At 47.9% G+C, this 26,882-nt stretch overlaps 1 protein-coding gene and 2 long non-coding RNA genes across 6 annotated transcripts in view; 1 reads left to right on the top strand and 2 right to left on the bottom strand.

The window, feature by feature from the left end:
* Positions 1 to 5,563, bottom strand: part of RFX2 (regulatory factor X2) — a 97,734-nt gene extending 92,171 nt beyond the window's left edge. Inside the window, exon 1 of one of the 2 annotated variants that reach the window (XM_072787630.1) lies at positions 5,390 to 5,563. The gene's annotated coding sequence lies outside the window, so the exon portion shown is untranslated. The remainder of the gene's footprint in view (positions 1 to 5,389) is intronic. The other variant, XM_072787627.1, reaches the window with a different exon arrangement.
* Positions 4,241 to 23,165, top strand: LOC140611005 (uncharacterized). The gene is made up of 3 exons (XR_012012397.1): positions 4,241 to 4,412; positions 20,606 to 20,802; positions 21,334 to 23,165. It is a non-coding gene; the product is annotated as an uncharacterized lncRNA (long non-coding RNA).
* Positions 23,166 to 25,796: 2,631 nt separating this feature from the next.
* Positions 25,797 to 26,882, bottom strand: part of LOC140611003 (uncharacterized) — a 55,264-nt gene continuing 54,178 nt past the window's right edge. For all 3 annotated transcript variants that reach the window (XR_012012391.1, XR_012012394.1, XR_012012393.1), the window contains one exon: positions 25,797 to 26,004. This is a non-coding gene — a long non-coding RNA (uncharacterized lncRNA). The remainder of the gene's footprint in view (positions 26,005 to 26,882) is intronic.

Genomic DNA, 26,882 nt, shown 5'->3' with positions numbered 1-26,882 from the left:
GGCCTTCCACGAAGAATGACATACTTTTAATGGCTGTATGATTTTTTTCCTATTTTTTTTTTTTAACATGGACCCCAGCAGCTGTGATCTGATTGACAGTGTCTGATACCCACTTGCCGTAGGTACAACCTACAGGTTTGGGAAGTCTGCTAGATTTCTCAGAAAGTCCTAGAATTCAAGAAAATTAAAAAGTAGAATGAGGTGCTGCCAGGGCGTACAGCAGGGTTCTCAGACTCATGAAACCTGTGTATCATGAGGCAGGAATGCGTTTCAGGGAAAGAAAAGGGAAGCGCGGCCAGGAGCCAGGCCCGGCCGTCTGCTCCTGAGGCCCTAACTCGAGTCCTGGCATGAAGAGCGGGCTGGTTCTCACCTCTGAGTGGCTGCTTTCCAGACTCCGGCCAGGATGGCACCCGAGAGCCAGCGATAACAGAGACGGGAATCCAGTTTCTAAATGTTCTCATGTGAAAGTTCCGCCGGCAGAGCTGGCCACCTAACAGAGCCCATCGGAGGGGGTGATGCGGGGGGACCAGGTGCGGACCGGCCTCTGCCACAACCAGCTCGGGCCGGGGGCAGGGGGCTTCCAGTCACTTCTTCTGTTGTTTGTGTTTTTGTCGAGCGCTTATGCTTGCAGAATGATAGATTCCTACCAGTGAATTTCCACCCTAACGGAAGGGCATTTCCCAGCCCAAGACAGACAGGGCCGGCTCATGTACCTTGATCCCCAATGCCTCCTTAGCACTCGCAGGGGGTCAGAAAACAGAAAACCCAAATGAGAACGGGTCCCAGGCTGCTCCCCGATCGTAACAGTGCGGACAGAACAGTAACAGCCAGTCTCGTTGGGCACCTACTGTGGGCCAGGCCCTGTGCTACACAATTATCAATAATATCTCGAACATGGCAGGCAAACCAGGATTATCACCCAGCTCACGGATGCTACACCTTACCTGCGGCCCCTGGCCCTGAAGCAGCGGGGACACGGCACGCGAGCCCTCCTCTGCCAGGCCCGGGGCCTGGGGCTGCAACATCCACTTCCACAACCTGCTTCTTTCCCTTTGCTCCTCCTTCTGCCCCACTTCGACCGACCCAAGCTGTTCCAAGACACACGGGCAGCCACCTTCGGTAGGTAAGGAGCAGCTCTCAACTTCTGCGTAGGCTCCTCCCATAGGTGCGCGGGGCAAACTATTTATTCATTTGACAAATAACTCATTGAGAGCCTATTCGAGTGCCAGAACGGCGCTCCGCTGGGAGGAAAGAGAAGTTAATAAAACACGCAGAGCTTCCTCCTCTTAAGGAGGTGACCTTCTGATGAGGCACCGGCTGGTGATAATAAAATAAATGCTACAGAAAGAGAAAGGAGGGAAGCAGGCTAAGTGTGTGGCCTGGGAAGGTGACATTTGAGAAAAGGCCTGAAGGCAGGGTGAGAGCAGCCCCCCCCCCCCCACTCCTATTACTTGGTGAAGAGCTTTGGGACAGAAGGCTTGAGGAACTCCCAAGAGGCCTGCAGGGTGGAGGCAGAGGGAGAACAAGATCACTGTCAGCAACGGGGCCAGTACTGGGTTGGAGAGGCCCAGGTGGGAGGAGACTTTGGCCTTTGCTCCAAGCGGAGATGGGAGCCCTGGAAGGGTTCTGAGCTGGGAGATTCACAACAGAAGGTAACACACTCCCAGTCCCCCACCCCTGCTGGGTTAACAAACAGGCTGGAATCATCCAGGGCCTGGAGCAGGGTGGCGTGGAGCAGGGCCGCCGTGGAGGTGGCAAGGCACGGTCAGATGCCAGGTGGACTTGGAGCATCTGCTGATGGCTCGCGAGAAAGAGGACGACTCCAAAGCTCTGGCCTGATCAACCAGGAGAAGCCGGCGGCTACTCACTAAGAGGGTACGGGGGCTGGAGGAGCAGATCGTGGGGCCCGTGGGGAGCTCAGTTCAGCCACCTTGTGCTTCGGGGGCCCGTAAGAATCTGCCTGGCTGTGGCCAGCGAGTAGCTCGAGTAGAGTAGCTCGGCAGGCTGCTCTGCTAGGGAGACCTTACTCGTCCTCTTAGGCAGGCACACTTCCCAGGCCGAATGATCAGGACTCTGTCTCTGGCTCTTCTCCCCACCCTCCTTCACCTACTCCTTGTCCTATACACCCTTGATTCCAGGTCTTCCTCTCAAGGGTCCCCTCTTTTTTTCCCCTCCTATAAGAATTCCTTTGCTGCTCTTGCCATCTCCCAGAAGCACTAGGAGGCTTTCGGCTTCCTCTCTAATTTCCATTCATTCACTCATTCAACAAGTTAAGTACATCCCCGGTGCCAGGCACAGGTCTAGGGTACATGGCCTGTGACAGAGCTGCTCATCCTTTAAGTAACAGAAAGGGAGTCAAAATGCCTTTTTATAAATACAGAAATCCCCAATCCCTTCTAACAATGCCCATATCCAAAAAGCCCTGAGAACTGGAAGTGTTTTGGTCAATCTGACACAGACTCTGACCTGAACTGGCTTGATTGAGGCTGTTTCTGGTCCTTATCTACCCACTTGGTGGGGGTACTCCTACAGCCCGGGGCAGAAAGCTGGATGTGTTTGCTGGGTGCATCTGTGGCCAGGGGTTTCAGACACTGCGACAGGACCTGCACGTTCCTGTCCCCCACGTTTGGCGAGGGTCCCAACCAGCAAGATGATTTCTCTGGGAACTTTCCTGGCCCTTTCAACAGTTCACATTTTACTAATAAGTAGGTGTGGGGAGGGGAGGATGGTGCATTATTTAAGCAATCGAATGGCAGTTAATTAAAAAGTCAAATATATTATGGTTAAGATATGGTTCATTCTGGCCCTGGAGCAAAAGAACCACAAGTGACCTTAAAAATTCCACCAGCACATTCCAAATTTTGACTCAATTATAATATTAATTAAAGTTCCATTAATTAAATATTGACTAATACGAATGAATTTTAATTCGAATCTGAAACTACAAATTAGCTCCAGGGAATGAGATCCAGATAAACAATTTCCCAGCACCTGCATTTCTGGTGAATGGCTCCATCCCCGGCAGTGCTTCGGGGACAACATGGGTAAAAAGATGAATATTACCAGGTGATGCGAATCCTTCACCCCGGATGCAAATATATCAACAGATTTTCAAAGGACTGGGTCTGTCGCTTGCTGCAATTAAGAACTCTGGAGTTCTTAGCCCCTCTGGAGGCGTCTGGGCAGTTTATCTGGCATGAAAGAGGAATGTACCTAAAGGCTAAAGAATTCAGTTTTGCTTTTGCTGCAGAAGCGAACTGTTTCTGAACTCACTCCCTGCCTACACCAGCCGAACATCACAGGATCACAGACGCGGTTAGCTGGTCCATCGTGCTATAGGAAGTCTTTTCTTAAAACCACCGGGTGCTCCCTGATACTGTCCCAAACCCCCAGGCTGGCGAAGTTAGCGGCGATCTGGGACCAAGGAAATCGGATTCTTTGAGGGGCGGGAGGGGAGGCGGGAGGGCGGGGAGCCGGGAAGGAGGGGGAGGCGCTTACCCTCCGCTCTCACTTCTCAGGCCCGGGCAGGTGAGAAACCATCTATCTCTACGGTTTATTTTGCAGCCGGTTCACATTTTTACCCTGGAGTGGGAGAGAGCACAGGGAGCCCGCCCTGGGAGGACCAGAGGGTGAGGGTCTCTAACAGAAGCACGCAAATAATGTTTCAGAGCGTGAAGCCAAAAGGTAAAAACAAAACAAACAAACAAACAAACAAAAAAACAAACATGTTGACAAAATATGCGCAGGAAAAAAAAAAAAAGTTCTGTCGTTGCTGTTGGGGTCATGATTATTTAGTTGGGGGAATCTGACTGGGAGGGAGAAAACCCGCGAAGTCTGCGCTGCCGGATAATTGCGCGGAGCAAGGAACAGTTGCGCGTGTGCACGTGCGCGCGTGTGCGTGTGCGTGTGCGCCGGGGGCTGCACAGTGGAAACACCCAGAGGCAGGCAGGAGGTCTACGGGGAACGCAGACCTGGCCTCCCTCCCTCATTCCTGCAGGGCAACCGAGAGGTTAAAATTAGGCCGGTGAACCACCCCCGCCTCCGCTGGACCGGCGGGGGCGCCTCGGCCCCAGGGGCCCTCGAAATAGCCACCAGGGTCGGGAAACCGAACTTTCCCGGTGCAGCAGTGACAACAGCCAACGGAGGCCGAGCGGGAGGGAGCCCGGAAAGGAACAGAGTATCTGGGGTGTGCCCGGGTGTCCCGAGTGCGCGCCGGAGTGCGCTTCGTGGGGGAGGGGGGCGCGCAGGGGAGGGGTTTAAATTCGCAAAACACACACGCACTCACACGATCGCAGGACAAAACGTCACTGAGCGGTCTGGGCCACAAGTTAGGCTCTTTAAACAAAATAATTAGAAAAAGAAAGAAAGAAAGAAAGGAAAACAGCTTTTGGAGAAACTCTTCTCGCTTGGAGGTCAGTCCAAAGAGGGGAGCGGCGGGTGGGTGCAGGGTCCCCCAGACTCAGGAATGTGGGGTTCAGAGGGAGAGGCGGAGGGGTGTCGGTCCGGAGACCTTAGCCACGAGGATTTTTGGTAAAGAGCCAGAGAAGCGGGTCCCAGCGAAGCCCGATTCTCGGGTGAGTTTGTGGCGAAAAAAGCGAGGGTGGGGGGTGGAGGGGTGTTTTCCCAAGACGAGCGAGTGCACTTTTGGGTAAACAGTGAGAAAAAGGGTCCAGGGGAGGCCCCCAAAGCCACTATTCGGGGTGGGGAGTCAAAACGAGAAGACGGTCCCCAGGACGCCCCAAATCCGGGAAATTGGGGCAAAGGTGAAAACGAGTCCTCCAGGCCCTCCCGATTCAGGAGTCCGAGGTCGGAGTGAGCCGGGGACCCCCAACTTCAGGGGTTTGGGGTGTAAAAGAGGAAGGGGTCCCCAGGAGCCGCCCCCCCCCCCAGTTCAGGGAGTTCAAGGTAAGGCTTTGAGATGGTTTCAAGAAGTTGAGAGAAAGTGAGAGAGAGGTCCCTGGGCGCCCCCAAGTTACGGGGTTGGGGGAGGGGAGTAAGTCGAGGTTCCCGGGAGCCCCAGTTCAGGGAGTTTGAAGATAAAAGTTTGAGGGGTCCCGGGCCACGCCCAGGTCGGGGATACTGAGGGTAGGAGTGAGAGAGAGCTCGGGGGGGGGGCTCCCCAACTCTGGAAGTTTTCTGAAAAGTGAGGCGATGAGTTCCGCACCTGCCCCCCGAGTTTGGGTAAAAGTTGGGGGGGCTGGTCCCCAAAGTCGGCCGCGCCTGCGGGGTCGGGGTGAAGACGCGAGTCCCGCGGGCGCGCCGTCCCGGGCGTTTGGGGTGAACGGCGGGGGCTGCGCCGTCCGCCTCCCGACACCCCCCCCCCGTCCCGATCCCCGCCGCCCCCCACACTCCGCGGCCCGGCCGGGCCCGGGGCGGTCGCATCGGTCACCTGGAGTTCGGGCCGGGAGTTCGGGCAGCGGCTCCCGCGGCGGCAGCAGCGGCTGCTGCGTGTTGGTCCCCGTTGGTAAGTAACAGTCTCCACGGCTACAGTCTCTATGGCGGCGGCGGTGGCGGCGGCGGCCGCTCCTCCTCCCGCTCCCGCCGCCCGCCTGCCTCGCGCGCCCGCCCGCCCGCCGGCCCGCCCGCCGCGACGGGGCGGGGCGTTGTTACCGGCAACGGTTACCAGGCTCCACGCCCCGCCCCTCAGCGGCCCGCCCACGCCCGCCTCCTACGGGCGCGGGGAGGGCCGGGCGTGAGCCCCCGCGGCACCCCATTGGCTGCCCGCAGTGCCCATCAGAGGGGGCGTTCCCGGCGAGGGCGAGGCTTAGCCAATCGCCGCGAAGGGGGGCGTGGCTTGGCGGGAGGCGCGCGCTGCTCGGAGGGTCGGCGAGCGGAAAGCGCGCGCGGCCCCCGGTGGGTGGCGCTGCTCGGGGAAGGCCGCGGCTCGGTGAGTCCCCGGGGGGCCTTCGTGTAGCTCCACGACCGATTCGATTCCCGGGACGTCCAGACAGAGTCCGAGTCTGGGGTCAGCAAACCCCGACCCTGCCCGCCGCCTGGTTTTCATGCACCACCAGCTGAGAGCTTTCAAATATATATTTTTTTAATGGTTTAAAACAATCAAAAGAAGACTCTTCGGTGGCATGCGGAAAAACGATGAAGCTCTTGTATTACCGAATCTAGTGGTTTCGATATCTTTTAAGGGTTGGCGGGCTGCACCCCTAATTATGTCCACCTGTGTTTGTCAATAAAGTTTTATTGGAACACAGCCAGGAGGACCATCCTTTTAAGAGATCGCGGAAGGCTGATTTCTCACTACACGGGCAGGCCTGAGCAGTGAAGGGTTAATTCGTTGTGCAAAGATGGAATGGCATCGGCAGAGCCTGGAAGATTTACTACCCAGCCTTTCACAGAAAAATGTTTGCCAACCTTCTTCCCTCCCCAGATGGTAGGTTCAACTATGCATAGGACAAACAACCCACACTCTCCTGGAGCTTTTTCTCTAATGTGGGGACACTGACAATAAACAGAATAAATAAACAAATATAGTTATTCAGGAGAAGGGGCTGGCCCAGTAAAAGAGAAGATTTGTTCTGGAAAGAAAGGGGCAGGGCAATTTAAAGGAATATTAGACCTCAGCCCCATTCATTCATTCATTCATTCAGTCATCCATTCATTCATTCACTCAACAATTAATCATATTTGTTAGCACTGATTAAATTGTTCTTAGGTGCCAGACACTGATCTAAGCATTTTTTCGTATGCTAACTCAGTTGAATTTCACACTCAGATCCTAAGAAATGTGCTATGCGTTATCCCCATGTTACAGATCAGGAAACTGAGGTCTGGAAAGAATGAGTGAGTTTGCCCAGTGCCAAGCAGCTTGTAGGGGCTTCAAACCCCCCAGTCTGGTGCCAAAGCCCATGCATTTGACTACCAGACAGGTGATTTTCAAACATTTTTGGCCACAACATCGCAGCAAGAAATACATTTGACCCAAAGGGCCAGTCCACACAAACATATACTAACTGAGACAAAATGTTCATAACGTGATACTTTAGGCAATGCTTGATCTTTTCTATTCATTTTAATGAAAATGCTGATGGTCACCTGCTGAAGTGATTTTGCCACTTTCTAATGGGTTGCTTCTTGCAGATTTTTATGTGACAAGTCTTAAGCTTAGGACTGCAGGAGTCAGCTCCTTTCCTTCAATTATTAATTTAGCCAAAAATGTTTATTGAGTGCCTACTATTTGTCAGACACTGATCCAGGTGCTAGGGATACAATTCTCGTGCTCCTAGGAAGAGTGATATGATAGTAACTTAGGGATGACTGGCTGGGCTTATTTCACATAGAGTAGCCAGGGATGGTCTCTCAAGGGTGACCAAGCATCCTGCATGCTTTGAGGTTATGGGGTTTCCCAGGATGTGAGACTTTCAGTTCTAAATATAGGAAGTTTCAGGACCACGCAGGATGAGCTGGTCACCCTAGGCCTCTCTGAGAGGGTGACATTTGGGCCAAGGTTGGAATCACGGGAAAAGGGGAAGACAATATCAAGAATTCAAAAATCCCTGGGGTGGAAACTCACTTTAAAGAAACAGTGGGGGGACACCTGGGTGGCTCAGCAGTTGAGCATCTGCCTTTGGCTTAGGGCGTGATCCCAGGATCCCGGGATCAAATCCAACATCCCTGCATGGAGCCTGCTTCTCCCTCTGCCTGTGTCTCTGCCTGTGTGTGTGTGTGTGTGTGTGTGTGTGTCATGAATAAATAGATAAAATCTTTTAAAAAATAAAGAAACAGTGGGATCACTGGATATGGCTGGAGCAGAAAGAATAGGGAAAGCACAAGTGGGTAAGGGGCCGTGACTCAGTGAATGGAGGGGATCATTTCATTTAAGGTCTGCCAGGCCATGGGAAGGGGTTCTCATCAGATTGGGAAGCCATTGGAGGCTTTGAAGCAGGAGGGAGATGTAATCAGATCTGTGATTTGTGGTTTTAAAAAAGCTCACTGCTTGGGGAACAGATTGTGGGAGACAAGAAAGACAGAACAAGAATTCAGGACTGTTACAATTCTCTGGGACTGGCAAGTATAGTGGCTTGGATTAGGGACCTGGTAGTGGGGGTGGGGATGAGTGGGTGGCTTGGAGGTGCATTTTGGAGAACATACTTGATGTGGGAAACCGAGTGATAAAATTTTAGGTTGTGATGGGAGGTTGTCTTGTGGCCACATTGTACAGCCCATTCCGCTATAACTCTTGTTTTGAAAACGTATATTTGTCCCAACTTGATGCCACATTTACAGTAAAATTTATGCATTTCTTAACCATTTAACACATGTAAAACTGCTGTCTGGAATGAGAGATGGTAAGAAAATAAAAAATACTTGTAATTAGAAATTAGAAAATTAGAGGGGCACCTGGGTGGCTCAGTCAGGTAAGCGTCTGACTCTAGATTTCGGTTCAGGTCATGACCTCAGGGTCCTGGAATTGAGCCTTGAATTGGGCTCTGCACTCAGCTAAGAGTCTGCTTGTCCCTCTTCCTCTGCTCCTACTCACCGCCCCCCAAATAAATAAATAAATAAATAAATAAATAAATAAATAAAATCATGATCCCGGGGTCCTGGATTCAAGCCTTTAGTCGGGCTCCCCTCTGCCTGCTGTTCCTCCCCCTGCTTGTGTGCTCTCTCGCTCTCTCTCTGTCAAATAAATAAATGAAATCTTTAAAAACAATTTTAAAAAGAAATTAGAAAATTAGAGCAATTAGAAAAAACTTGGAGATGAATGAAAATGAAACACAGCATACCAGAATTTGTGGGATTCAGCTAAAGTAGAGGAATATTTATAGCTGTAATCACCTATGTTTAAAAAAAAAAAAAAAGAAAGAACCTCAAATCAGTAATTGAATCTTCCACCTTAAGATCTGGAAAATAGGGGATCCCTGGGTGGCTCAGTGGTTTATCACCTGCCTTTGGCTCAGGGCGCGATCCTGGAGTCCCGGGATCGAGTCCCGCATCGGGCTCCAGTCCCGCATCGGGCTCCCTGCATGGAGCCTGCTTCTCCTCTGTCTCTGCCTCTCTCTCTGTATCTCTCATGAATAAATAAAATATTAAAAAAAAAAGATCTGGAAAATAAAGGTAAATCAAACCCAGGGCTGGCAGAAGGAAGGAAATAGATTAGAGTGGGAATAAATGAAATAGAGATTAGAAAATCAATAGAATTAAGAAGATCACAGGTTAGTTCCTTGAAAAGATCAGCAAAGCTGACAAATCTTTAACTAGACCGACCAGGATAAAAAGAGAAAAGACTCAAATTATTTTTTTTTAAAAGACTCAAATCACAAATCAAAGAGGAGACATCACAACCAACTTTACATAAATAGAAAAAATGGTAAGGCGATGCTGTGAACAATTGTTATGCTGACAAATTAGATGTATCAAATGAAACGGGTAAATTCCTAGAAAGTGACTCAAGAGGAAATAGAAAATCTGAGTGAACCTATGAAAGGAGAAACACTGCATTAGTAATCCCAAAACTTCCCGCAAAGAAAAGCCTGGAACAAGATGGCATTGCTGGTGAATTCTATCAAATGTTTAAAGAAGAAGTAACACCAATCCTTCACAGACTATTCTTAAAGACAGAAGAGTAGGGAATACTCTGTGAGGCCAATTCTAACATTCTATGAGACCAGTATTATCCTATCCTGATACCAAAGCCAGACAAAGATATCCTAAAAGGAAAAAACTATAGGCCATTATCCCTTATGAACATAAATGCAAAAATTCTCAGCAAAATACTAGCAAACCAAATCTAGCAATATATAAAATCATTTACCCACTGTGACCAAGTGGAATTTATTCAGGAATGCAAAGTTGGTTGGTTTGATATTTTTTTTAAAAGTGTTTTGTTTTGTTTTTTAGATTTTATTTATTTATTCATGAGAGACACAGGCAGAGGGAGAAGCAGGCTCCATGCAGGGAGCCTGATGCGGGACTCCATCCCGGGACTCTGGGATCATGACCTGAACCGAAGGCCGATGCTCAACCACTGAGCCACCTGGGCATTCCATAAAAAATAAAAAAAATAAAAGTTTTATCATTTTAATAGAGGACAAAAACTGTATGATCATCTTAAAAGAAAAAAGAAAACATTTGACAAAATCCAGCACTCTTTCATGATTTAAACAAACAACACCACTCAACAAACTAGAAATAGAGGACTTCCCCAGCCTGATAAAGGGCATCTAAGCATTGCACCACAGATAAAGACACTCAGTGGTGAAAAACTGGATGCTTTCCCTCTAAGATCAAGGACAAGGCAGAGATGTCTGCTCTTGCCACTTCTCTTTAGCATTGTACTAGATGTTCTAGACAGGGTAATTATGCATAAAAAATAAATAAAAGACACCCAGATTGGAAAGGAAGCAGGAAAACTATGTTTGCAGATGACATGATCTTGTATGTAGAAAATCCTAAGGAACGCATTTAAAAAGCTATCACACAAATAAATGAGTTCAGCAAGGTTGCAGAGTACAAGATCAATATACAAAACTCAATTATTTTTCTGTACATTAGCAATGAATAATCTGAAAATGAAATTTAAGAAAGAAAAACATTTACAATAACATCAAAAAAGGGATGCCTTGGTGGCTCAGTGGTTGAGCGTCTGTCTTTGGCTCCGGTTGTGATCCCGGGGTCCAGGGATCGAGTCCCACATCGGGCTCCCTGCATGGAGACTGCCTCTCCCTCTGCCTGTGTCTCTGCCTCTCTCTCTGTGTCTCTCATGAATGGATGAATAAAAACTTAAATAAACAAACAATAACACCAAAAAGAATAAAAGATGGAGGAATGAATTTAGTAGAAGCCAAGATTTGTACAATGAAAACTAAAAAACATCATTGAAAGAAATTAAAGAAGACCCACATAAATCAAAAAAAGATAACCACGTTCCTGGATGAGATTTAACATTATTAAGATGATAATACTCCCCAAATTCATCTATAGACTCTATCTCTATCAAAATTCAGCTGGCTTTTTTTCCATAGAAATTGATAATTTCACAGAAATTGACTGTAAACTTCATAAAGAAACTCAAGGAACCCGGAATAGCCCAAATAATACTGAAAAAGAAGAGCAAAATTGGAAAAAACCATACTTCTAGATTTTAAAACATACTAAAAAACTGTACTGTGGCATTGGCATAAGGCTAGACATACATATAAATGGAATAATGTTGAGAATCCAGAAATAAACCCGCCCATTTTACAGTCAGTTGATTTTTGACAAGGGTGGCAAGACTACTCAATGAGGTAAAAGTAGTCTCTTAAGCAGTACTAGGACAACCAGATAGCCCCACTCAAAAGGATAAAGTTTGACCCCTACCTCACACCATATACAAAAATTAGCTTAAAAAATCGGTCATAGATTTAAATGTGAGAACTAAAACTACAAACCTCTTGGGAAAAAAAAATATAAGAGTAAATCTTCATGACCTTGGTTTGGCAATGGTCACTTTAATATGATACTAAAAGCACAAGTCAAAAAAGAAAAAAGAAAAGAAATAGGTAAATTAAACTTCATCAAAACTGAAAACTTTTTGGGGCAGCCCAGGTGGTTCAGTGGTTTAGCGCTACCTTCAGCTCAGGGCCTGATCCTGGGGTCCTGGGATTGAGTCCCGTGTCAGACTCCCTGCATGGAGCCTGCTTCTCCCTCTGCCTGTATCTCTGCCTCTGTGTGTGTGTGTCTTTCATGAATAAATAAATAAAATCTTAAAAAAAAGACTAAAAACTTTTGTGCTTCAAAGGAAATAAATAAATAAAGTGAAACCATAAATAAAGTGAAACAACAACCCATAAAATGGGAGAAAATATTTGCAAATCGTATATCTGATAAGGGACGTAAACCTAGAATATATAAAGAGCTCTCACAGTTCAACAATAAAAAGACAAAGAACACAATTTCAAAATGGACAAATAGGGACACCTGGGTAGCTCAGCAGTTGAGTATCTATCTACCTTCGGCCCAGGGTGTGATCCTGGTGTCCTGGGATCGAGTCCTGCATCAGGCTCCCTGCATGGAGCCTGCTTCTCCCTCTGCCTGTATCTCTGCCTCTCTGTGTGTGTGTGTCTCTCATGAATAAATAAATAAAATCTTTAAAAAAAACTAAAAACTTTTGTGCTTCAAAGAAAATAAATAAATAAAGTGAAAACATAAATAAAGTGATACAACAACCTACAGAATGGGAGAAAATGTTTGCAAATCGTATATCTGATAAGGGACGTAAACCTAGAATATATAAAGAGCTCTCACAGTTCAACAATAAAAAGACGAAGAACCCAATTTTAAAATGGGCAAATAGGGACACCGGGTAGTTTAGAAGTTGAGTATCTATCTACCTTTGGCTCAGGGTGTGATCCCGGGGTCCTGGGATCGAGTCCAGCATCGGGCTCCCCGCAGGGAGCCTGCTTCTCCCTCTGTCTATGTCTCTGCCTCTCTCCGTGTCTCTCATGAATGAATAAATAAAATCTTTTTAAAATAATAAAAATAAAATAAAAATGGGCAAATATTTCTCCAAAGAAGACATACAAATGATCGATAAGCACGTGAAAAGGTGCTCAAAACCATTAGTCCTCAGGGAAATACAAATCCAAACCACAGTGAGCTACTGCCTCACATCCAATAAGATGGCTATGATAGAAAAGCCAGATACGAACAAGCACCGGCAAGGACGTGGAGAAATCACAGACTCACACAATGCTAGCAGAAATGGGAAATGGCGCAGCCACTTTGGAAAACAGTATGTTGATCCCTCAAAAAGTTAAACATAGAATTGCCATATGAGCCAGCGATTTCACTCCCAAGTATATACACCCAACAGAAACAAAAACATATGCCCACACGAAAACTTGTACACAGATTTTCATAGTGCCATTACCCAAAATAGGCAAAAGCAGAAAGAATCCAAATAACCCCACCAATGGATGGATGAATAAATGAACGATGGCACATCCGTACAATGGAACAGTATCCTGCTATAAAAAGCCCCGACACACGCTACCATGTAGATAAACCTTGAAAACATACGGTCACTGGGAGAAGCCAGACACTATAGGGCCATACGGTGTGTGCTTCTTTGTACGAAATCTCCTGAATAAGCAAATCTACAGAGACAGAAACCAGGGGTAGAGGGTGTCAGGGGCTGGGGGAGAAGGATGGGGAGTACCTGCTGATGGGGGCAGGGTTTCTTTTTGGAGGGAGGACACTGTTCTAAAAATGATTGTGGTGATGGCTGTGCATATTCTCAAACCACCAAATTATGTGCTTTAAAAAGACCAATTCTATGGTATATAAGATACTTTTTTTAAAAAGATTTATTTATTTATTTATTCATGATAGACATAGAGAGAGAGAGGCAGAGACACAGGCAGAGGGAGAAGCAGGCTCCATGCAGGGACCCGGATACAGGACTCAATCCCAGGACAGGCGCTAAACCGCTGAGCCACCCAGGGATCCCCAATTCTGTGGTATATAAATTGTATCTCGAGGGATCCCTGGGTGGCGCAGTGGTTTGGCACCTGCCTTTGGCCCAGGGCGCGATCCTGGAGACCCGGGATCGAATCCCACATCGGGCTCCCGGTGCATGGAGCCTGCTTCTCCCTCTGCCTGTGTCTCTGCCTCTCTCTCTCTCTCTCTGTGTGACTATCATAAATAAATAAATTAATTAAAAAAAATAATAAATTGTATCTCGATAAAGTTATTTTTACAGTTCTGCTACCATATTCATTAGTTCTTGCTGAGTGTGTAACTCGGGGTGCGGGGTCGGGGGGTGCTGGGTGGCTCGGTTGGTTGGGTGTCTGCCTTCAGCTCAGCTCATGACCCCGGAGCCCTGGGATGGGGCCCCACACCCGGCTCCCTGCTCAGCGTGGAGCCTGCTACTCCCTCTCCCTCTGCTGCTCCTTCTGCTTGTGCTTGCTCTCGTGCTCTCCCTCTGTCAAATAAATAAAATCTTTTAAAAGGTGGGGTGGGGACACCCAAGTGGCTCAGTGGTTGAGGGTCTGCCTGGGGCTCAGGGCGTGATCCCGGAGTCCTGGGATCAAGTCCCACATCAGGCTCCACACAGGGAGCCTGTTTCTCCCTCTGCCTATGTCTCTGCCTCTCTCTGTGTCTCTCATGAATAAATACATAAAAAATTGTAAAAATTAAAATAAAAGTGTTTAACTCAATGAGGACGTTTTGGGGCAGTGGTGTCCTTATCCAATTTTACCGCAGACCTGTGGTTTTTATTGTGCAGTTCTGCCCAGGGCGGGCGATTTTTAGGAATGCCTATGGCACCTTATGGGCGAACTGGCTGTACGTGGCTGTCGCTTCAGTCTGATGTGCGTAAGCAGTGGGTGTAGGCTTGCCAAGCGACAGTTGTCCTCCATAGAGACAGGACAAAATGGGGACCCTGCTCTGTCACATTTCCAGAAAATCCAATTAATTCCCCTTGGCCCTCTAGTGAAAGGGGACCAGCCTCAGAAGTTCAGTGGCGACCTGCAACGTCACGGCTCCCCCACGCAAAGGCCTGCCCTTGGCTGATGTCTAACAACTGCCACGCATTTCTCGTCTTGCTTCCCCCCTGGAAGGAGGAGAAGACTGAAGTCCCCGGAGACAGCATACTGAGCTGCGGCCAGCCTGTCTGAGCCTGCGACACACGCACCTCTTCCCAAGCAGACCCATCCCAATTTAGCAGCAAGTGGCCTCCCCCGGCTGCCAAAACAGACATCTCAGGCCCTTCGTTTCTGGGAGGCCTCCCTGCGGTGGCTGCAGCACACAGTCCCCGCCCTATGGGGTCCCAGGGTCCAGGCATGCCCTTGGGGTGCCCTTCACCGGGCCCTCCTCGTACCCAGCACTCAGCACCCCAGAAGCCCCCTGCCCAGACACCCTTTTAACAAGTTCCCTCCTGCCCTCACCCTTCCGTACCCCCAGCGTAGGTGCACAGACTTTGGGGTTGGGACCCTCTTTCTCTGCTGTTTCCTCTGAAAACTTGCCGTGGGGCTGGCATCTCACTGGGGAGCTCATAATCTTTGAGTCTTGTCATGGGTGGAAATTCTAGTTTTTCCGAGGACTGTCTCTCCCCCCACATCCAGGCTAAGTAGGTTCCATCAGGGCAGGGACCTTTTGGGCCTGCTCTCCAGGATCCTCGTCACCTAGAGCAGAGGTTCTTAACCAAGAGCACTTCTGCCTTCAAGGAGACATCTGGTGATCTCTGGGGACATTTGTGATTGTCACAGCCAAGAGGTGGTCCTGGCATGGAGTGGGAAGAGACCGAGGATGCTGCTCAACACCCTACAGTGCACAGAATGGCCCCTATGGCGGAGAATGATGTGGCCTCAAATATCAACGGTGCCTCAACTGAGAAACCCTGTATGGAGTGTTTGGGGGTGAAAGTTGAGTCCGATCCCTGCTCACGTTATGCACCAGTATAAATCCTCAGCCGTATAAACCAGGGTGACCCCCCTAGTGCCTGAGTCACCCCTTCTCTCCTCCAACTCAATATGTGTATTTAAATGTGTGTAGCATCCTAGGACCTCAGTGGGTCAGATGATTATGGAACAGAGTCCCCTGGGGGTCAGTGGAATCCACTCACCCCAGGGGGGGGGAGGGTCTCATCTGAGATAATTTTGTCCCCCAGGGTGATGTCTTGAGACATTTTTGTTGTCATGACTAGGGGAGGGAGAGTTACTGGCATTTGATGGTACAAGGTGGGGATGCTGCTCCACACCCTACAACACACAGGACAGTCCCACCCCAGAGCATGACCCAGTGTCAACATTGAGTGCCGAGGCTAAGAAACCCTGGTTTAGGGGATCCCTGGGTGGCTCAGTGGTTGACCATCTACCTTCGGCTCAGGTCATGATCCCAGGGTCCTGGGATCGAGTCCTGCATCGGGCTCCCCGCAGGAAACCTGTCTCTCCCTCTGCCTATGTCTCTGCCTCTCTCTGTGTGTCTCTCATGAATAAATAAATAAAATTTTTTTTAAAAAAAGAAAGAAAAAAAAAAACCCTGGTCTAGAATCAAGCTTGAGCACGGCTGTTCCTCATTACATCACTGTCGAATAAATGGACATTAGAACACCAAGCCTGCAGGTGCAAACTTGCCCAAATCTATATATTTTTAAAAGTATTTAAAATTTGAGATAAAATATCCATAAAATTTACCAGTTTGACCATTTTTTGTGTGTGTGTGTGTACAGTCAGTGGCATTAAGCATACTTATACTGTTGTGCAAACATTCCCACCAGCCGTCTCCAGAACCTTCCATTTCCCCACACAGAGACCCTGTCCCCAGGAAGCACTGACCCCCGCCCCCTGCCCCACCCCTGGCTCCCACCACCTCCTCTCTGTCTCTGTGGACGGGCCTCCTCTGGGGACCTCCTGGGAGTGGGGTCCTGCAGGAGGTGTCCTTCTGGGTCTGGGTCCCCTCCCTGAGCCCGGTGTCCTTGGGGTCCGTCCACACGGGGGCAGGTGTCGGGGCCCCTTCCTTTCTAGGGCCGGGTCATATCCCAGGGTGTGGATGGACCTCACTGTGGTTATCCACGCATCTATCCACGGACACTTGGCTTGCTCCACGTCTTCGCTATTGCAAATAATGCTGCTACAAAAGTGGGCGTGCAAACATCTCCTAGAGACCCTGCTTCCGAAATCCGAAATCCCTTAAGGTTAGATGGGCAGAAACTTCGAGGAAGCTCTAACCACGAGGGGAATGAAGAGGAAACACAATTCTGTGCTTAAAAGAAGGGTTTTAAGCCTCTGACTATCATCCAGGGCAGACAGAGGAGAGCTGCTCCGGGATCGTCCACAGCTTTCCGGCACAATCCCACCATCTCCAGCTCAAGCAGTGGTGACAGGTCACGGGGGCGCAGCGGACAGGTGTGAATTTCCTGCAGGAAAATTCAGCTCAGGACTTACCTTCCATCATCACTCTTCACTTCCCAGGATCCCTAGGCAGGTCCAGGTCCAAGTAATCCCTCATCAGAGAAGAGCCAGGTCCCTGGTGACACTGGGTTGGGGTGGGGTTGGGGGCAGCCAGGGAGGGGAGAGATGAGCCTCTGCTCCTCAGGGGCCGGGGGAGAGGCTGACCGTTCCCTAGTGCCCTCTGCTCACAGTCCATGCCTGAGAAAGAGCTTTGCTGCTTAAAGAAGCTACTCGAACCACACACTGCTTTCGAGGACCTCATGGTGAAACATTTAGGGGGAAAATGGCAGAGCTACAGCCTGCAGCACAGGAAACCAAAGGATCAGAAACGTTGGTAGTGGTGGAGGGAATGGGGTGTATGGACGGCAGCATCTTGCTTGCTTTGTCCCCCAAACTAAGGCTCCAGGGCCGGGGCCATCAAGGAGGAATCGCTCACAGGGTGTGGCCAACGCATCCAGGCTTCCCTGGGCCCTTCCTGCTGTTTAAACCGAAAACCCACAGTTCCTCAAACACTGAACCTGAGTGATCATATATATGGCCCAGAAATCCTACTAGGTAAATATCCAAAGGGATTGGAAACACTCGTCCACGCAAAAGCTTGTCCGTGTCTGTGGCAGCCTTACTCACAATAACCAAAACGTGGAAAGGACCCAAACGTCCAACACCAGTTGAGTGGATAAGATGGGTGCCTGGGGGGCTCAGCGCTGGAGCGTCTGCCTTCAGCTCAGGGTGTGACGCCGGGGTCCTGGGACCGAGTCTTGCATCAGGCTCCCTACGGGGAGCCTGCTTCTCCCTCTGCTTGTGTCTCTGTCTCTCTCTGTGTCTCTCATGAATACATAAATACAATCTTTAAAAAGGAGGATCCCTGGGTGGCTCAGTGGTTTAGCGCCTGCCTTCGGCCCAGGGCGCGATCCTGGAGTCCTGGGGTCGAGTCCCATGTTGGGCTCCCTGCATGGAGGCTGCTTCCCCCTCTGCCTGTGTCTCTGCCTCTCTCTCTCTCTCTCTCTCTCTCTCATGAATAAATAAAATCTTTTAAAAAAGTCTTCTAAAAAAATCAAGATGAATGGGTAAATGAAACGTGGTATAGTGAGTTACAGAACGGACTACGATGCAGCCATAAAAAGTGAAGGAATGACACACACACACCGCAGCACAGATGCACCTGGCACGCACGATGCTCGGTGAGAGAAACCAGACACAAGAGGCCACATGGTGAGGGATTCCATGTCTGAGAAACATCCAGAACAGCAGGAAGTGGATTAGCGGCTGTCGGGGGCTGGGGCAGTGGGAATTGAGGGGGTCTGTTTAACCAGAACAGAAGCCGGGGTTTCCTTCTGGGGTAGTGCACATATTCTGGAATTAAATAATGAGGATGGTCGCACAACACTTAATTAAAACCACCAAATTATACACTTTGATATGAAGTTTCTGTTATGTGAATTATATCTGAATAATCATCTTTAAAATGGTTTGTGGGGTTTTTTGTTTTGTTTTTTGGGGGGTTTTGGGGGGGCTTTTTTTACTCCTGAAAGTTCTATGTCCCAGGGAACACTCCAGCTGCTGCAACTCCTGGATTTGGTCGCAGATGGATATTGACACTGGGTCTCAGCGACCTTTGCTGACCAACAGTCTTCCTGACTGCAGCCAGATGCTCCTCGAAGAAAGCGCACAGAGCTGGGATGTGGACCAAGCAACCTGGCTCTGAAACCCATGCACTTTAAAAAAAAAAAAAAGAAAAAGAAAAAAAAAGACACCCATGCACTTGACCTCTACCTGGGAGTGCATCTCCGCGCGGCTCCCCTGCAGCATGCTTGCCTACGGAGATCATATTCCTGGAAGGCAGTAAATATAATGCTGGGAAGATACACACCAGGAGAAAGCCTGACCTTTTTTCTGTAGATCCTTTCACGGTCCAGGCTGTCTGCACTTACCAAGCATAAGCATTACTTCTCTCACCAGATTATTATTTTTTTTTTGGAGGGGAGGGGGAAATCAAAACACCCAAAGGCATATAAAATGAAAAAGATATTTTCTGCTAAACTATAAAATAAAAATCGAGCAACCAGAAAAAAGAAAAGTTTAACCACATGCTTACAAGAAAAGAATCAGCCCATAAAACCACAGGAAGGACCACTAAAAATGAGTGTGACTTCAAGAATGGTATGAAGCACATCCCTCTGGGAGCTTTCCAGATCTCCTTGAAAGGATTTCCCCTCGGTGGTTGTTAAAACTTTTTTTTTTTCCCCTCCCAGACGGGCTTCTTTCTAATTGACTGTTTTTATTTAACTAATGACTGTTAATTAACCAGTGCTATTAGAACTTTAAAGGCCATTTATGCATTGGGGGAGGCGGGTTTAAGAGCCACTTTTTTTTTTTTTTTTTTTTTTTGGCGCAGACCTGAGCCTGAGCATCTGATCCTTTCAAGGGTGGCATGAAAGGACAATTTCCATAATGATGCAGCTTCTGAATAGTGGATTTTGTGTGGAAAGCACCTGTGCACCACCAAGATCTTTATTTTTCTCATGGCTTTCTGGCCGCTGGCTGCCACATTTCTCCGCGAAACTGAATTATTTCCATAGCAAACTGCTGTGACCTCGAACAGCCTTCGAGAGGGCAAGCTGAATACACGTCAAACACAGTTTTTTTCTTAAGTCCCCTTTTGCCCCCCCAGCTGACTGTCTCAGCCACTTCTAGGCAACGAGGGAGCAGGGGATTAGAACGGCTGGGCCGAGGTTCCACATGGCCCTGATCGGAGGGAAAGGGAGACAAGACAGGAAAAAGACACAGCAGCGCTTTTAAAAGGGGGGGCAGTTAGGGACCCCTGGGTGGCTCAGTGGTTGAGAGTCTGTCTTGGACCCAGGGCGTGATCCCAGGGTCCCAGGATCGAGTCCTGCATCGGGGTCCCTGCATGGGGCCTGCTTCTCCCTCTGCCTGTGTCTCTGCCTCTCCCTCTCTGTGCCTCATGAATAAATAAATAAAATCTTTAAAATAAGGGGGGAGCAGTTAAAACAATCCAGTGACACAAGCTGCCGAGAATTCTTAGCACCCGCTTTGGGAACGTGAAACAAGAACATCTGCCCCTTGGCTTGCTTGTGACCTCACCAGTCGTGGTGCTAACAGTGCAGTGACGCGTCTAGCTTCCGTGCACCGAAAAGAGGAAGAAATGATGGGAGATCTGCCTAATAGTTTGGATCATTAAGAAATGATGGAAGAAAAAAAAAAAAAAGAAATGATGGAAGGATCTGCCTAATATTTTGGCCCGGGCAGTCCAACAGGGCTGCCAGTGACCCTTCACAGCCTATTCACTTGTGCACAGAGGACACTGGTCACCCACGTCACTGGGGGTGCTGCTGCGTGAACCTGCCACGTTCATCAGTAACCAGAAGAAACCACGTGGAAAGAAAATGGAATATAATCAACTACGCCAGTGGGTTCATGGACGGAGTTACATATTCAGACTGGACATTTCCCCTGCATTTTCTTGTGGACGTCTTTGTGTGTGTGTGTGTGTGTGTGTGTGTGTGTGTGTTTTCCCAGACCCCTATTGTTTCTGAATATTTACTTTGCACTTGAAGGGAAGTCTGCCCTTCGTGGGTGCAGCTGAGACACACTTCTTTCCCCTGGGGCCACCATGAGTTTCACACACCCATCTTAGGGGCTTTGCACACATGCATTGGGCTTTATTTATTTATTTTTTAAGATTTTATTTATTTATTCAGGAGAGCCACAGAGAGAGAGGCAGAGACACAGGCAGAGGGAGAAGCAGGCTCCGTGCAGGGAGCCCGACGTGGGACTCGATCCCGGGACCCCAGGATCATACCCTGGGCTGAAGGCAGGCGCTAAACCGCTGAGCCACCAGGGCTGCCCTGCACTGGACTTTAAACACAGTTGGGCAAAGCTCCTTCAGTTGTTAAAGGTAATGGTGGATTCTGGTTTTATTGCACATTTTCAGTTAATGAAGTAATGAGTAGCAGGGCGGGGTGGGGGAAGAAGCTGCTGTGTCTATAGATTCATATCAAGATATACCTATTTTGTCTTGTGAGCACAGGCCAAAAAGGTCTTAATAAATGTAAAGATAGAGACAAAAACGTGCAACTCTTGAAGAACCCCAAATTGTAAAAGGGCTCCCCTTGTTACCCCGTAGGTCAGTGCTTCTCAATCTTTTTAGCTGCGAGGTGCATGCAGAGAATAATACTTGTGTATTTGTACAAAATTTCCTCACACAGTCTTTTTCAAGTTGTAATAAAAAAAACTTGGGTTTTCTTGCGTGAATAATTTTTTAAATTAATGTCTATGTTTGTAGTCACTAGATACCATTTCTGATGGATAGATTTTCGGTAGTAGTCTTTTCAAGTTCTTTGTTGATAGAATGAAATGCTTTTTGAAGATTTCGCGTTTCTCTTTTTTCCTAAGATTTTTTAAAGGTTTTGTTCTTTGTTTATTTGAGAAAGAGAGACAGAGAGAGAGCACAAGTAGAAGGAGTGGAAGAGGGAGAAGCAGACGCTTCGCAGAGCAGGAGCCTGATGCAGGACTCGATCCCAGGACCCCGGGATCATGACCCGAGCTGAAGGCAGATGCTTAACCAACTGAGCCACCCAGGTGCCCCTCTTTTTTTCCTATAACTTATGTACTTCAAAGTGAAGTATAAGTTTTTCCATGTGTGTGGACCTTTGTCCCAGAACATTTCCAACCCTCTAAAGGGCTCTCTCATGTCCTTTTCCAGTTAACACCTCTGTCCCATGATTCTGACTTCTGTCACCACATTGCTTTTGCTTATTCTTGACTTCATATTGATGGAATTGTGTAAAATTATGTCTGTGAGATTCATCCCTATTGCTGAGTGCATCGCTCATTCGTTTTTTTTTAAAAAACATTGTTGAGTCGTATTCCAATGTAGGAACACACCAGGATTTAGCTACCCATTCTCCTGTCGACAGACATTTGGTTGGTTTCCAATTTCCTCCAATTCTTGATAGGCACAATTGGCAAGGAACTTTGTGTGCACAGTTGATAAGAAATGAAAAACAACTTTCACAAATCGTGCAAACAGGTGAAATTATAGTTAACAGGGGATAGGAAATTATACACCACTTTTTACAGGCCATTCACAAATTATAAAAGGTGAAACTATATTTGAAGAAGAATGTGATACCTACGAATATGCTGGGAATTGTCTCCACCGGGAGCCCCCTTTTGGCTCCCTGTGTGTGTGTGTGTCCTATAAGGACACTAGTCATTGAATTTAGGACTCCCCCAAATCCTGCATGACCTCATCCCACATATGAATAACCAGACTGGAAGACTGGAACTGAGAGGAGAGTGGGCTCAGAGTCCAGGATTCCCAGGAGGGGAAAGAAAGAACGGATGGATTATCCTATATCAGGGGTTGGCAAACTTTTTCTGTCTGGTGCAGATAACATTCTGGGCTTGGCAGGTCATACAGTCCCTGTCACACGCCATTCTGCTGTTACAACAAGAGAGTCAGAGACAAGAAATACATGAATGGGCAGCGTGGCTGTGTGCCAATAAAACTTTATTTATATGAACAGGCAGGAGGCCAGAGCTGGCATAAGGGTTGCAGTTTGCCCATCTTTGTCCTAGATGTTTAAGCCCAAGGCGAAACGAAAAGATGAAACAGGACAAAAAGCTACTGGTAGGCCGAAGGCGAACATAGTGGGGAAAAAATTACCAAAGCACATGGGAAATCTTCAGAGAGCAAGGCCACAACAGGAAGCCAGAAAAGATAATTAGTCCGAAAGCGAAGTTAATACCGGAGGAAAGAGTCGGTGTTGACGATGGTTGGCTACTACAGGAAGGGATTTGAGCAGGCCAAGGTGGGACGGGGGACTGTTACCTTGTCATAAATCTTGCTGATCTTTTAGATCCTCAAACGACAATGGTGAAACAGTATGTATTACCTTAATTTCAAAAGTTAAAACTTAAAAAAACACAGCAGCCTACCGTCAGGGCAATCCTGCTGTGCTGCCTGTAGGTAGAGACCCGGACGCAGGGCTTTATGCTCCTGGGAGGGGAGGACAGATGGAAGCTCCCACCAGGGGGAGCTCCGAGAAAACGGACCGATTTTCTCTGGGAAAATAAAACTGGTCTACATGGAGAATGCCAACCCACCATCCCCTGGGCCAAATCCGGCCCTCTACCTGTGGGGGATTCAGGGGGGCTTTGTTATTTTATTTTATTACTATTTTTATTGAGATATAACTGACATACAACACTAGTTTCAGGTGCACCGTATAATTCTACTTGGATATGTTGCAAAATGACCACAATAAATCTTGTTATCATCACCATATGTACTTATAATTTTTTTGTCTTGTGATGAGAACTTTTAAGATCGACTCTCTTTAGGAACTTTTTTTTTTAAATTTTTTATTTATTTATGATAGTCACACAGAGAGAGAGAGAAGCAGAGACATAGGCAGAGGGAGAAGCAGGCTCCATGCACCGGGAGCCCGACGTGGGATTCGATCCCGGGTCTCCAGGATCACACCCCGGGCCAAAGGCAGGCGCTAAACCGCTGCGCCACCCAGGGATCCCTAGGAACTTTCAAATATACAATATAGTATTGTTAGCTACAGCCACTGTGCCACATGCTGCATCCCTAGGACTTGTTTATTTTATAACCGAAAGTTAGTACCCCTTGACCACCTTCACTTATTTTGCCCACGCCCACCACCCCACCTCTGGCAACTGCCAATGTCTCTGTGAGTTCGGATTCTTTTTCTTTTGTCTTGTTTTTAGACTCCACATGTAAGTGAGATCATACGATATTTGTCTCTGATTTATTTCACTTAAGCATAATGGTGGGACCTCAAAGTCCCATCTACGTTGTCACAGATGGCAGGATTTCCTTCCTGTTTATGGCTGAATAGTATTCCTGTGTGTGTGTATCTCACATTATCTTTATCCACCCATCTGTTGACCAACACTTAGGCTGTTTCCATATCTTGGCTATTATTAAAAAATGATGCTGTGATGAACATGGGGGTGCAGGTATCAATTTGAGATCCCATTTCCACTTCTTTTGGGCATATACCTGGAAGTAAAGTCACTAGATCATATGGTATAATGGTTTAATTTGGGGAACCTCCATACTGTTTTCCATAGTGGCTGCACCAATTTACATTCCCACCAACAGTTCCCTTTTCTCCACATGGTTGCCAATGATTATTATCTCTTGTTTTTTTTTTAAGATTTTATTTATTTATTCATAAGAGACACAGAGAAGGAGGCAGAGACACAGGCAGAGAGAGAAGCAGACTCCCCGTGGGGACCCTGATGGGCAACTCAATCCCAGGACCCCGGATCACTACCTGAGCCAAAGGCAGATGCTCAACCACTGAGCCACCCAGGCGCCCCCTATCTCTTGTATTTTTGACAACAGCATTCTAAGTGGTGTGAGGTGATATGTCACTGTGGTTTTAATTTACGTTTCTCTGATGACAAGTGATGCTGAGCATCTCTCGAGTACCTGGGGGCCATGTGCATGCCTTCTTTGGGAAAATGTCTATTCAGTTCCTCTGCCCCATTTTTAATCAGATTGTTTCTCTTGAAATTAAAAAACAAACAAACATGGGTATTACTTTCATAATATTTTTTAAAATTAATTTAAATATAAAAAAGTAATGGTTTACTCCCATAGAACACTGAATTGACACAATACAGGAAAAGGGGGGAAAGGATCTGTGTTTTAAATTTTTGACCCATACAGCCACGTTGTTGTCCAACAGAGCTGTACTGACGCATTGCTACCAACAATATGTGAGCATCATGAATGAGTTCAAGGTTTTCGTCTTGAGAAATTTGGGGCTAATTACTTAACTAGATAACCTAGGCCCATCATAAACTGTTAACTTCTAGCCAGCCCAGCAATATCACTCGAAGGTTATGGCAGTTAGCATTTGACTGTATCTAAAAGAAAATCTAACCAAAGTGGGTTGTAAAATAGGGGCTTGGGGCACCCAGCTGGCTCAGTCGGTAGAGCATGCCACTCTTGATCTTGGGGTTATGAGTTCAAGCCCCATGTCAAGCATAGGGATTACTGAAAAATAAAATCTTTAAAAAGAGCGGAGGGGGCTTGGGGGCACCTGAGTGGCTCAGTCAGGTACATCTAACTCTTGAGTTCAGCTCAGGTCATGATCTCAGGGTCTTGGGATCAAGCCTGGGTCAGGCTCTGTGCTTAGTGGGAAGTCTGCTTAAGGATTCTTTCTATCCCTTTCACCCCGCTCCCCCCACCCCAACATTTGTGCATGTGCTCACTCTCTATAAAATAGATACATCTTAAAAAAAAACAACAACCACCTAAGGGCTTATTTTTCATCACTGCACAGGAAATCTATGTGTAAATGGAGTAGCTTTGATTCAGCTACTCACCGTCACCATCAAGAGCCCAGGATATTAATGTCCCAAGCTGCTGGCTGCATGTACCTTTTACTGTCGCTTCATGATTGCAAAATAGCTGCCATTGCTCCCTTCCTCCCCATACCAGGCAGGAAGACAGGGGAAGGGGAAACCTCAGAGATCTCTCCTTTCCTGCTTGTCCTTTATTTTTTTTTCCTGCTTGTCCTTTAAAGCAGATGTTTCCAGAAGCTGACTTGCCCTTATGTTGTATTGGTCAGAATAGTCACACGGCCACTCGCCACTGTAGAGAAGTCCGGGAAAGAGAGGATTTTGCTTTTCCACCCTCTCTGGCTCAGAGGAAAATGGAGAAGGGGCTGGGAATGGCTGTGCAGTCTACTGCGCAATCACAGTATTACAAGATGTTAAGAGTCCGCTTCAGTGGCCAGAACAACCAGTCACAGATGCGAACTCGGTAAATAAGATGCAGAGTGGGGGTGAATGGACAAAATATAAGGGGAAAGCCAGGAACCCATAGTAACACAGAGAAATAGCTGCCAAGATGAAAAGCATTTTAATGCAATATGTTAAAAAAAAAATCAGCCCAGATGCCAAAAACCCACGACGCACAAAACGTCAAGATTTTAAATCAAGACAGTACCCGACAGGGCCAGGGCCAGAGGACAGTGAGCGGTGCACTCGCAGGGCCGGATCCTCAGGAAATATCCGGAGGACGGGGACACAAGGATGAAGGCCCAGGCACCTGTAGGAGGAATTTCAACGTCGGTCAGGACAGTGTGAAGCTCAGAGAGATGACGTCCATCTAGAACTGGCGTTCTCAGGCACCCGCCTCTGACCAGCTGTGTCCCTCTGGGCAGGCTACCTACCCTCTCTGTTTCTCCAGCTGTAAAGTTCAGGACAGTTCTTCGGCAGTGCAGCTGCCAGGCCTCGGGTCTGGGGACCACAACCCGAAGCCTCTCTGAGAGTCAGGATGCTCTGTGAGGCGCTGGGACGCAGCAGGGGTGGGGAAGTAAGCGTGACTTCTGCTTCTCTCCCTCTTGCTTCCTGCGTGAGCTTAGCCCAGTGGCTTGGCTTCTCTCACCCACTAACGGAGGGCCTTCGGAGTATTAAATCATGCCACAGGGTCAGAATAATGATCTACTTATTTAAAAATTGTTGAGGAAGACTTCACATTGGATTAACCATTAACCAGTTTAACTCAGTGGCATTTAGTACGTTCACCATGTCGTGTACCCACCACCTCTGTCTAGTTCCAAGACCTTTCCATCGCCCCAAGGGGAGACTCTGTATCTACTAGCAACCATTGCCCATCGCTCCTCGCCCCAGCTCCTTGCACCTCTACTCTCCTTTCTGTCCCCATGGATTCGCCTACCCATGAACGCCATCTCCCATCCACTAAAGGCATGACCCCAAAGTGGCCTCCATCACTTCTTTCCCTGTCCCATGGGTCAGGATTTAGCCAGATGACCACATGTAGCAGCGAGGGGCCTGGGAGACAGTCTTCAGGAGAAGAGTCTAGAGAAGGAGCCAAATGGATATCAGTGGACCCTGGCTCTCCCAGCCACAGCCACCTCAGAGTCTGTGGTGTGAACATTGGTCAGCCATGGGCCCGGACCACCC

The sequence above is a fragment of the Canis lupus genome, chromosome 19, assembly GCF_048164855.1.
Source record: "Canis lupus baileyi chromosome 19, mCanLup2.hap1, whole genome shotgun sequence".
Taxonomy (NCBI): Eukaryota; Metazoa; Chordata; class Mammalia; order Carnivora; family Canidae; genus Canis; species Canis lupus.
The sequence above is the reverse complement of the archived record's forward strand: the minus strand, read 5'-3'. Positions and strand labels throughout refer to the sequence as shown.